The sequence below is a fragment of the Acipenser ruthenus genome, chromosome 6, assembly GCF_902713425.1.
Source record: "Acipenser ruthenus chromosome 6, fAciRut3.2 maternal haplotype, whole genome shotgun sequence".
Lineage (NCBI taxonomy): Eukaryota > Metazoa > Chordata > Actinopteri > Acipenseriformes > Acipenseridae > Acipenser > Acipenser ruthenus.
In genome coordinates this window covers 79,389,191-79,402,282 of record NC_081194.1, presented here as the reverse complement: position 1 = coordinate 79,402,282, position 13,092 = coordinate 79,389,191, and the positions used below count along the sequence as shown (strand labels likewise).

The 13,092-nt window shown below is 39.2% G+C and overlaps 1 long non-coding RNA gene across 1 annotated transcript; it reads right to left on the bottom strand.

The window, feature by feature from the left end:
* Positions 1–4,564: 4,564 nt before the first annotated feature.
* On the bottom strand, positions 4,565–8,195 carry LOC117972485 (uncharacterized). The gene is made up of 3 exons (XR_009328971.1): positions 8,065–8,195; positions 6,797–6,917; positions 4,565–6,672 (listed from the first exon to the last, which is right to left on the bottom strand). It is a non-coding gene; the product is annotated as an uncharacterized LOC117972485 (long non-coding RNA).
* Between the last annotated feature and the right edge of the window lie 4,897 nt (positions 8,196–13,092).

The window sequence follows — 13,092 nt, the reverse complement described above, 5'->3', positions numbered from 1 at the left end:
AGTCTTGAACTGGATGCAAGCGGTGATCGGGAGCCAGTGGAGCGAGCGGAGTAGTGGAGTAGCATGGGCGAAGCGAGGCAGAGAGAACACCAGGCGGGCAGCAGAGTTCTGGATGAGCTGGAGCGGACGGGTGGCGGACGCAGGGAGGCCAGCCAGGAGGGAGTTGCAGTAGTCTAGGCGGGAGAGTACCAGGGCCTGGACCAGGAACTGGGTAGCGTAGTTGGTGAGGAAGGGTCGGATTCTTCGGATGTGGCTCAGGAAGAATCGGCAAGTGCGTGCCAGAGTGGAGATGTGCTGGGAATAAGAGAGGCAGGGGTCCAGGGTGACTCCGAGGTTCTTAGCAGAGGAAGAGGGAGAGAGTGTGGTAGATTCCAGAGGAACAGAGATAGAGAGATCAGAGGAGGGGGAGGAGGGAAAGAAAAGGAGGTCATATTTAGAGAGGTTGAGTTTGAGGTGATGCGAGTGCATCCAGGAGGAAATAGCAGACCGACAGGTAGAGATACGGGAGGAGATGGTGGAGTCAGAGGTGGGGAACGAGAGGAAAATCTGAGCATCATCAGCATAGAAATGGTATGAGAAACCATAGGATGCGATGAGGGGGCCCAGGGAGCGGGTGTAAAGAGAGAACAGGAGAGGACCCAAGACTGACCGTTGGGGGACTCCAGTTAAGAGAGGGTGAGGTGTGGAGGTTGCTCCACGCCAGGTTACCTGGTAAGTGCGGTTGGAGAGGTAGGAGGAGAACCAGGCCAGAGCAGTGCCAGAGATCCCCAGGTCAGCGAGAGATGATAGTAGAATAGAGTGAGCAACAGTGTCAAAGGCAGCAGAGAGGTCGAGGAGAATTAGGACAGAGGAGAGAGAGGCAGCTCGGGCACACTTAAGTGAGTTGGTGACAGACAGGAGGGCGGTTTCAGTGGAGTGAGCAGAGCAGAAGCCAGATTGGAGAGGGTCAAGCAGAGAGTGGTTGGACAGGAAAGCAGAGAGCTGGCGGTGTACAGTCCGCTCAAGGGTTTTGGAGAGGAAGGGTAGGAGGGAGACAGGACGGTAGCTCTGGAGGGAGGTGGGGTCGAGGGTAGGTTTTTTGAGGAGAGGAGTGATAGAGGCTTGTTTGAAGGTAGAGGGAAAGATACCAGAAAGTAGAGAGGTGTTGAGGAGGGAGATGAAGGGGAGTAGAGCAGGAGCAGCAGCTTGAAAGAGGTGAGTGGGGAGGGGGTCCAAGGCACACGTGGTGGGTTTGTGACCCTGGAGCAGGGAGGAGAGGTCAGAGTCTGAGAGAGGCAAGAAGGTGGAGAAGGAGGGCGAGTTAGTAGGGGATGTAGTGGGTGTAGGGGTTGGAGCAGGAAGGGGTGCGGGGGAGGGAGAGATGTTAAAGAGTTTGCGGATATCTGAGATTTTAGAAGAGAAGAAGGAGGCAAAGTCATCAGGGGAGATAGAGGAGGGAGGAGGAGGGGGGGAGGGTTTAGGAGGGAGGAGAAGGTAGAGAATAGTTTACGTGGGTTGTTAGTGGAGGCTTGGATTACAGATTGGAAATAAGTACATTTAGCAGAGGAGAGAGTAGAGGAGAAGGAGGAGAGGAGAGTGCGGTTAAGGTCTAGGGCAGCAGGGTTCTAAATTATTTTAATTTTTTACTTTAAACATTGGGATCGGATCGGGTACATTATTGTATATATTTAACAAGGGCCCAGTGCGCAGAACGATGGGGAGAGTATAAGCAAAACATTTTTAATTACTTTACGATTTCAGATACAGCACGTACTGTCACGGATGAGCTAGTTAAGAAGCTCAGTCCTGGGGACTGTTACCAGATTTATTAACAAAGGACTCATGCTGCTCCCTTTCAGTCTCCGTCCTGTCTGGTACTGACTATACCTGCTGATACAGTGGATATTAAACAGCATGGAAAGTGTCTGTCCTGTCTGGTACTGACTATACCTGCTGATACAGTGGATATTAAACAGCATGGAAAGTGTCTGATATGACCTGTACCTGTTACCGGATAAAAGCAGTAAAACTGAACAAAAGGAGATGGATACCAAGGGAAGCTTCCATGGGTTAAAACCTCGTAAGGATAATGTCTCAAGACAAGGCTATAGGCTATATTATTACTGTTTTGCTAATTTGTATACGTTTTGCATCATGTTTTATATCAAAACTTCCTCGATCACACAAATGCCAGCAGAGGAAGGTGAAGTGATCACAACGAGCAATCATATATGCAAAAAAAAAAAAAGACACACTGGAAAAAAACAGCACTACAGCAGACAGTTCTCAGAAATCTTGCTACGAAATGTGCTGCCCCCCCCCCCCATTCTGAATTTCTACACGAATCACAGGAATGGACATGGGAGAGGCGATTTTGACAGAATTCCATCTTTACCCATGGCTATGTGCAGTTTAGATAGAATGGTCAGTTAAAGTTGATTTAGGAGGTGTATCTGGAGTAGAACTTTACAAAGTAGATATAAAATGATAACTTACAGTATTTGAAATATTTTTTATTTCTTTTTTTAAACTGGCAAACTTTTCCCAATGATCCAGGCCAAGGAAAAAGCTATTGCTCATTAAGGTTTTTGCATCATTGCAGTACTTGCTTCATGTCTTTTAACACAGCAACACTGATAATCTATTACATCTGTGTGTTAAATGTTGATGAGTAAATTGCTTAAAATGCCATTTACCCTTATCTGCACTCTCCCTCAACTTTTCTTATTATGTATGCAAACTTTCTGATCGCTTCGAAGAGCACAGAATTATTACATATATATTTGTATTTATAGAATTGTTAAAGCATAAATCTACTTTGAGCAGAGTGTAGGTGGTGATGCTGAAATCGTTTTTCTTGAGATCACCAATAATGCCACATCTCACTGATAAAAAGATGCAAGCTTAAACGAGCATGCACATGACTGCATTTGGACTGAATACTGTGCAATTTATAACTTTGCACCATGCTTAATCCATGCTTATCCAAGCAGAGCCTGCTTTTGTCAAACTGCCCCAGTGTATGGTGTAGTTTGTACTCACATACAGACACAGGTCAGGACAGCTTTACAGGTTTATAGATGCCCATTTCTTTTAAATCCATGTCATGGTAAAAAAATAGACAGGGTCAACTAGATAATAGCACAACTATCATAGCGTGCCACCTGTAAACACAGCCACTGGACAATGAGCCCTGACAACTTAAGAGTTTATATTAAATCAAGTTTGTAATTTTAAGTTTTGTAACATAAGCATGTATCTGGCAGTGAAGCCTGCTGTTGACAAAGCAATGTGCTGATGTAAAGAGAGTGCTTGAAAACTATGAAAACAGTGTAGCCTAGTGATTAAGTCTGTGAATTGAAAATCAAAATATATTTAAGCTCAGCCACTGACCTGCTGCTTGATCCTTATTGCAAGTCACTTCCCTTTATGTTTCTAAGTTCTACAACACAGCTGTTAAACTGTTAAACAGGAACCAGACCTACGTTAACCCTGTAAATTACACAAAGTGAAAGCACCGCCTTGCAGATTTTAGAACACCAGCCAACATCTGTATCCTTTTATATCCTTTCATTGCTTTTTTTAATCTCTACTTGACAAAAGGATAATTCTAGGTGCATTCTAAAGCTCTACAGTACAGGCACCCACTGACGTTTTGGGATCTAAAGAATTATACTGAAATGGTTTGAAGCAATACAGCTTAAAAGAGTTATCAGAGAGATTGCTCTGTGTTACTGAAGGATCTGATTCAACTTGTACTGCAGATAATAGTCAGTATAGGTTTCAAGTGTGTTCTTGAAAAGCATTCGTCCGCCACTCAACAGGTGATGTAGCCAGTCAGGGATGTGAAACACAAATGAGAAAAACTTTTATTTAAGTTTATTTAAGACCACATGGCAAATGCTGAACTACAAGAAGTTAGAAAAACAAGTCTGAAAAATGCTCTATGTTATCAATTTGAATTGGTCAAATTATGGTTTCATTTATTCTATTTAGCATGTTACAGTAATGCCAAAAAAAAATCTATGAGACCAACAGACATCACAATCATGGGCCCATTTTCTTTTACCAGCCAAAAAGTGACAAACCATAAAGGAATGCAGATTGCTTATCCTGAGATTTTAAGTAGATAAAATGACTCAACTGTTATTTAATCAGCCCCTCCACCCCCACCCCCACCTCCCCTGATTTGAATACTCACAACTGGAATTTACAGAAAAGCACTATCAACATCTTTAGCATGCTGCTTCAGTGTAACATATGCAGTATTGCACAGAATTAAGATTTCATGCAGGAGCTACTTCCATACAAACGATTATGAAATCTGCATAGGATAGGATATATAGACCCATCGGCTAGGGATGTAATCTTTGGTAAGCTTAATGTTTGTTTTGCATAGATAACCTGATGCGGTCACTAATCTAACCTTACTACATTGCTTGTTATTATATTGTGCATTAAAACCAAGAACATAAAAAAGACAAGAAAGGTTAAAATGCTTTTGATTTTTTATTCAACATAATATTGTAAATAATAAAACAAATGAAAATGGCATGGCATGGACAAAAATGATGGGACCACTAACCTAATATTTTGTTGCACAACCTTTATTATTATTATTTATTTCTTAGCAGACGCCCTTATCCAGGGCGACTTACAATTGTTACAACATATCACATTATACATTATTTCACATTATACAGATATCACATTATTTTTACATACAATTACCCATTTATACAGTTGGGTTTTTACTGGAGCAATCTAGGTAAAGTACCTTGCTCAAGGATACAACAGCAGTGTCCCCCACTGGGGATTGAACCCACGACCCTCCGGTCAAGAGTCCAGAGCCCTAACCACTACTCCACACTACTGCTTTAGAGGCAATCACTGCAATCAAACGTTTTCTGTAGCTCTCAATGAGACTTCTGCACCTGTTAACAGGTAGTTTGGCCCACTCTTCCTGAGCAAACTGCTCCAGCTGTCTCAGGTTTGATGGGTGCCTTCTCCAGACTGCAAGTTTCAGCTCTTTCCATAGATGTTCGATAGGATTCAGATCAGGACTCATAGAAGGCCACTTCAGAATAGTCCAATGTTTTGTTCTTATCCATTCTTGGGTGCTTTTAGCTGTGTGTTTTGGGTCATTATCCTGTTGGAGGACCCATGACCTGCGACTGAGACAGAGCTTCCTGACACTGGGCAGTACGTTTCGCTCCAGAATGCCTTGATAGTCTTGAGATTTCATTGTGCCCTGCACAGATTCAAGGCACCCTGTGCTAGGCGCAGCAAAGCAGCCCCAAAACATAACCGAGCCTCCTCCATGTTTCACTGTAGGTATGGTGTTCTTTTCTTTGAAAGCTTAATTTTTTCATCTGTGAACATAGATCTGATGTGACTTGCCAAAAAGCTCCAGTTTTGACTCATCTGTCCAAAGGACATTCTCCCAGAAGGATTGTGGCTTGTCAATATGCATTTTAGCAAATTCCAGTCTGGCTTTTTTATGTTTTTCTTTCAAAAGTGGAGTCCTCCTGGGTCTTCTTCCATGGAGCCCACTTTCGCTCAAAAAGCGACGGATGGTGCGATCAGAAACTGACGTAACTTCACCTTGGAGTTCAGCTTGTATCTCTTTGGCAGTTATCCTTGGTTCTTTTTCTACCATTCACACTATCCTTCTGTTCAATCTGGGGTCGATTTTCCTCTTGCGGCCACGCCCAGGGAGGTTGACTACAGTTCCATGGACCTTAAACTTCTTAATAATATTTGCAACTGTTGTCACAGGAACATCAAACTGCTTGGAGATGGTCTTGTAGCCTTTACCTTTACCATGCTTGTCTGTTATTTTCTTTCTGATCTCCTCAGACAACTCTCTCCTTTGCTTTCTCTGGTCCATGTTCAGTGTGGTGCACACAATGATACCAAACAGCACAGTGACTACTTTTCTCCATTTAAATAGGCTGAATGACTAATTATAAGATTGGAGACATGTGTGATACTAATTAAAGAAACTAATTAGTTTGAAATATCACTATAATCCAATTATTTATTATCTTTTCTAAGGGGTACCAACAAATGTGTCCAGGCCATTTTAGAATATCTTTGTAGAATAAGCAATAATTCATCTCTTTTCACAGCTTCTTTGCTTGATTCTATGACATACCAAAGGCATGCAAGTATACATGATAAAATAGCTTTTAATTTCATCACTTTTCAGGAGGAATGAAGCATTATTTCAATGAGCTGTAGGGGTACCAACAAATTTGAGCACGTCTGTACCTCTGAAAGTGACGTGTCCACTTTTGAGAATACTTTCAGGTCCAACCATGGTTGACACTTTTCAAGCAGCAGTGTTGGTCTGTAAGAAGGAGATAAAGAAATGATCTTCCAGACAAGAAAACTGACATTTATCTAAAAACAAAAATAATTGGGCCCAGGTTTGATTCGATTTTATGAAGCAAAATGAGTTCATTCTATAGGGTGATGCAAAACTTTTGGCCAGAGCTGTATATACATTTAGGAAATCTCTTGAAAGTCTCATCATAGCTCACAGCATTGACTTAACAGCCAAAACAAACACCGTTTTTAACAGTACAGCACAGTTAAATCAAATCCCACATACCTGTGATGTTTACATTTTATTTTCCCATAGACTGCACAGCTGTGCCCCAGGGGAAATAACTCTTGCAGCTCTAGATTCTGCAATACACAGATTTAGCTGGAAGGTGTTATACATGAAGTTCATTTTCACTTAGTGGACAGGGGGAAAGGGAGGGGGGGGGGTAACACTGAGTTTTTTTGTTTTTTTTTCTAAGGTTTATACCTTAGGTTTAGGCTTGATTGTGAACAGGATATTAGGCAGAAGAGACTCTGGTCCTAATGAGCAGTAAAATGTGTCAACTCCAGCCAGGAATGACCAAACAATCATCAAAATATGAAGATACCTGAAAGCAGAATTACAAAATTTAAATTAAAGATTCTATGAGGCAATTTAATAATTCAGTCTTTTCAAAAAATACAGTATACATATTCAATGGAAGATGTCCTATTCATTTAATAGGAGTCAAATCTTTATAGAAAATAGAAGATAATGCATATTCAATGAACAATGGCACATAAGAAGCAGGGGGCATTGGCCATATTTATAAACTGTTAGTGTGTCTGTTAGTTCTCTGTGAATTGTATCAAGACCACAACAGGCAAACAGTACAAAATCATATTTTGTACAACCACCAGACTTGGTACTGATTGATCAAGGACCACATTGTTTTCTCTCCCGGATTCCCTGGACCTCTTCCATCTGCTAATCACTTCAACTTTAAGATTCAGGGGAGACTTATGACTTGCTGGACAAAGCAGAACATGTTTCTGGATGCTCAGATTGTCAGCCAAGCATCTGTTTTATGCCGTTTACTGTGTTGTATTTTATCTTAAATGTAAATATAAGCTGTTTCAGTGTGTACAACTGTTTTAGGATCTCTGCTCTTGACATTCAAAGTAAGACTTCAAGAGGTTCTAGAATTACTTTAAGTGATAGTATTTTGTACAGTATGCACTGTATATATGCCTCGTTGAATAGGTGCTGCAATGTGAAATAACATATGTATCTCTACACCGCAAAAAAATGTGCAGAACCAATGGGAACAAATGTTTTGAATTATCTGTACTTCCCCCAAAAGGAACCATCAGTCAAAATGAGCAGTTCGTGCACAATGGTTTATATTTAGTTTGTGCATTAAGATAAATGCAGTGGTCCCTCTGTTGCACTTTCCTTGCAATATTCTAGCTTGGAGTTTGATTCAGAAATTGCACATGGCAATGGAAGGAAATGAACGATTAACAGTGAATGGAGGTTAACAGTTCAGCAGCAAAAGGTAGCACAAAAAGTTCACATACATTTAAATGGAATTTGCATAGTAGTTAAACAGTTATATAAAAAGCTTGGGGAAACTGCCAAATATGATCTATGAACCTGAATCCAATATAAAGAGATTTGTTTGCAGTGTGAATATCTTTATTTTAGCACAATATCCCATGGTAGAATGCCCATTGGGAATGAAGGAACCAGCTTTCATCTGTAGGTTAGTTTACCTGTTTAAAAGAACAGTGGATAACAGAAGAAACAGTACAATGAAACAGAACACAGGATACTGGCGGACAATTTCTCTGAAGAGATCCACTTTGAGCCTGTTGCAGGTTTTCCATTTCTCATATAGCATCTCCAGCACTGTGTAAAAAACAAAGACAGACAAGGACATGTACATTAATGAAGATCTAGCATGTCAGAAAACCTCAAAGAATAATCTAATTGTGCTTAAAAGGGGAAATTCATCAGTGGCTCAGTTTACCTTGTAATGTGTTTTCTCTCACGTATTAGCAAAACCTCCAAAAGGCAATATTTAGAGGATACATTTCAGGTCTAATCCTCAGGGATGGAAATAAAGACTCCTATTGCATAGCAGTACCACCCACTACAGGTTTTAATGTGTGCTTGATTGGCCACAGTGTACAGATAGCCAGGTGCGTCTTATTAAAAACTTATAGTAAAATCAAGAATGGAACAAACTGCTATGCAATGGGAGTCTTATTTGCATCCCTGAATCCTCTGTTTTCTATTTATTCTGCCGCTAGGTGTCATAGTTACACAGAGACAGCATTGTCCACATTCAGCAATCCTTCAAGTTAAATGGCTGTATTTTCAAACATAGACTTACACAATGCATTTTGATAAGCTTTGGTCTAGTTTTCTGCTACACCTCAGAACATTTGAAATCAGCCTTAGCATTATTCAAGAAGTCTGTTGTGCATATATTCACAACTTATTCGAACGCACTCTTAAAGACACCTGGGAAAAAACATTATGTGTTAAGTGCCACCTGAATTATAGCACCACACCTGTAAGCAGAGGCAACACTGGCACTTCACCGGCAATGCACACAGTGCCAAATCACTATTAAAACAAACCATATAGAACCGAAAGAGGGCATCATAGAAACATGCATACTCTCGTAAACTGCTTCCTAGAATTGTAGCAGAAAATAACTAAAGGTGGTAATGACTTTATCATGTTACAATTTCTTCAGCACACACTATGCACACTTGCAATACAATTGTAGTTTCACACATATATAGAGAAATAAATATTTCAAAATGTATTAAAAAATAATACAGATAAACAGTTGAAACATAAACTCAGTACTGTGATTCAGACCCCAGCCTTTTACAATACATGAGTCAAAACTAAGCAGACAGCAGTTGCACCAGCTGGGGTAATTTGTTTTGGCCCTGTACAGATTAGTGAGATTTCACGATATGAAAATATATAAATTATATATATTTTTTTTTTCTTAAAAGCAGTTAACTGTATGGCACTGTTTATGTGACAATGTTTAAAAATGGATACAGAGCCCAAGCACCGACTGTAAATGATTTTATTACGTGAAGCACCGTTTTAGTTCTGCTGCAGCTTGTTCTCCAAATCAAATGCCCTGCAACACGTTGTGAAGAATCTGTCACTAGTCGAATCTTTTCAAACACAATACTAGCGCATCAGGTTTTCTGATGATTGGAATGATATATTTGTATATGAAAAGACGTTTAGTTGTTTTGCCTCAGAGCTGTCATTCCTATTTTGTGGTACCGATTTCCCCCCGTGTCTACGACTTACTATTACTGACGTAGTTTCCGGTTAGGGAAGTCGTTCAAAACCGTGATTGCAGGAAAACTCCTTGTCACTTTACTATTTTTTTTTTTTTGGCCTGTTATGGTAAATCGCTTTCAAGTCAAAAATGTGACTTGCTGATGTAGGCAAAATAATTAATTACAAATCCTTACACTGCAAACGAACGATTTGGGAACTGGCACTGCTGTGATAGACCGAGCGACACAATCGCTGCAGGCATAGTGTTAACTGTTATAAAAAATATATATGACGTGCAGCACTCAGAGTAGGAAAGTAAATGACGAGATACGGACTATTTATTCAGTTCTGTTAAGTAAAGTTATATTACAGCAAGAACAAGGTTTGATGCACACGAAACCATTCTTCATGAAATCTTCCACTGCATTCTTTCCATCATGCATTACTAGTTAAACGTATATTTCAAAGGTGTTATTACACTGTACTAGAAAGAATGTGTTCAGGGCAGAATAATACATCACACCTCCAGTTTTTAACACGTTCCTACACTAGTCACTGACTCAGACCTCTTCAGCAGTCAAGTATATGCAGATGTGGAGGGACCTGTCTGCCAATCCATACTTTCATACCTTACATGGGGTATGTTTTTCAGGCAATTGATAGCTTTTTTTTTTTTTTGTAATTATTATTTGTTGATTTAGAGGGTGTGTGTTACTGAAATACTTGTTCATATAGTTTTATTATTTCCATTTTTAGGTTCAGAATTGCACGTTACTCCCAGGTGTTATATTATTAGGTAAATTAGATATAATTTTATTGTAGTTGACATGATAATCCTACAGACTGTACAGTAGCTTCCAATTACACAAGGAACACCAACTCCAATCCAATAATATTTTTTTGGTCAAGATGAAAAACAAATTATCAAAACATTTACTTTATATATATATTTAAAAAAAAAAAACGTTTTTGTCACCGTTGTAAACAACCTAGTGTTTTTCTGATTCTTCATTGTGTCCAGTTGCTTCTTGAAATGATGGTGTTTTATTCAGACCCTCTTCCTTTAAAAGTCTTTCATGTAGCTGCTGCATGTCCTGGATCCTTTTACGCTAAAGTGATCACCCCTCTGCAGAATTGAATGGGTGAATAGACTTTAGGGAGCTTCCAATGTGGCCACTCACTTTCGTCAATTGAGAGCTGGTGTGCCGGTTGCACCATGGTCTGGGGAAACCTGCCCTGCAGCTACTTGAATGCCTTGGGGGACTAATGCAGCTCCTCAACCTATCTCACCCCTTTCTGGGTGGCAGTCAAACCTCTTCACGAGTACGACTGAGCTGGTTAAGTGTAGTAATCTTAAAAGTTCAGATAAAGTAGGCCAATGGCACAGGCTTAGTTCCTCTAAGAATATTAACTTAATACTGTTGTGTAATTATTTATATATATATATATATATATATATATATATATATATATATATATATATATATATATATAAATTACCAGCTGTCAACATCTATTGAGTGACATCATTAAGTAATTTTACTCTTTCAACATGTATGTTTTGGTTTGATTATTTATGTACTGCAATAAAAAGTAAGTTCAAGCTAAAAAAGATAAGCACCATCCTAAGATGCTACCAAGTTATTTTAATCCTCTCTTCCAGTGTGTCCTGGGATTTGTTAATGAGAGTGTAGGAGTTGCAACAAGCAAGTCACAAATGCATATGAGCTATTCGAATGGGAATACCATTTAAGACAACCGATTTTCAGCCTGAATTTGAAAAAAGGGAGATACAGCTTACGGTCAGTCGTCGTCCACCCTGTATAGGCATAGAAACAGATACTCTAACACAGGATGCAGAGTGCCAGGATCAGCAACATATTTGACATGGCCAAAGACCGTCTAAAGTTAGTAAGAATTGAATTTGTTTTACAGAAGTCAAAAAAACACATCCAAGATAGTCATCCCCCCTCTAGACAACAGCAAGTATCTCTTGTGAAACTTAATTTTCTTATTTCATTACATTTGCGGCTCAATATACCACTGAAAAGAAAGACCTTGTTGTCTTGCTAACCACACCCAATATCCCTTTAATAAAAAAACACTTATCCCCAGTCTAGATATTCATCCTCCCTTCTAATATATGAAAATGTTTTTAATGTCACTTAAAAGCAATCTTCTAGAAGATCCAACATCAAATCAAAATCTTGGTATCTCTGCATAGACAAATCTTCAAATGCAGGGTATTTACTACCAATGCAATTGGATAGTACAATAGATCATTTGAAAGCAAAAAGAGGCTCAATTTAACCACCATTCTCACTGATTTACAAAATAGGCAATCACTGGAACATACTATTCTAGAGCATATAGACCCAGGATGTATGCTCAATGTTTCTGGAAACGGGTAAGCTCCACCCCCACACAATCATTGTTAACTAATGTGTCCCTAACAAGTCAGGGTGTCAACATTTGTATATCCATACTTTTAATTGTGTTACCAATGGGGGCACACCACCATAACTAGATTATCCCCACAAGTTTCTGGCAAAAGGCAGAGATTCCTACATCAGGACACTGAAGGGGTAAGCTATCCAAATAAAAAAGGGATATATTGAAGGAAGTTAATTTTTACTGTTTAGTCATTAAGTAAATTGTTTTTTTCCTGTGTAAAATTGTGTTGTTAATAGTACTTTTTCAGGCCACCATGCGTTTTATTTTTGTACCCACCTCAGATGGTAATCAATAATATCTTACTGTGCTGAAGATAGTTTTTTTTTTTCTTTTAATACAAAACATTAAAAGCTGCTTTTGCATACCGTGTCAATTCACTCTTAAAAGGGAGCAATTAGGTATAAGGAAGCAACACCATGTAACATAGCTATATTTAACCCAAAATATATTTTGCACAAACCAGTGTTCGGTTCCTAATCAATAGGTTAGGTTAATGTTGTAAATGGTTCAATCGCTAGCCCATGTTTGCTCAACGTGCTTCCTTAGCAAGATTAGGAAGATACAATTTGGGATACAGGCTCCAGCAATCCTCATTGCAGCAAGAAAACCCTTTTACCCACAATTACATAGAGAACACAAGATTAACAGTCAGTGGTGCGCTTTTTTTTTTTTTTTTTTTTTTTTTTTTTAACAGGACACATAAAAATCAAAAACTTTATTACAAAAATAAGTTACACTCACCTCCATCTTACAGTATAAAACAATTTATTTGCAGGAATGCAAAAATGGTTGTTGGCCACCAACAATATTTTAAAACTGGTAACATTTTTTTTGAAAGGTTTGAAGTTGTAATGATACAGATTTATTGTAGAGGGAGAAACTGTGTACAAAACTAAAAGGAACAGTACAGTCTCCTCATTATACATGGAACAATCAAATCTGCAGTATCCCTTTAACCTGGGTGACTATGCCTTTATGGATATATAAATTCACACGTTTAACACTATGGTGTTAATTCAATTTGC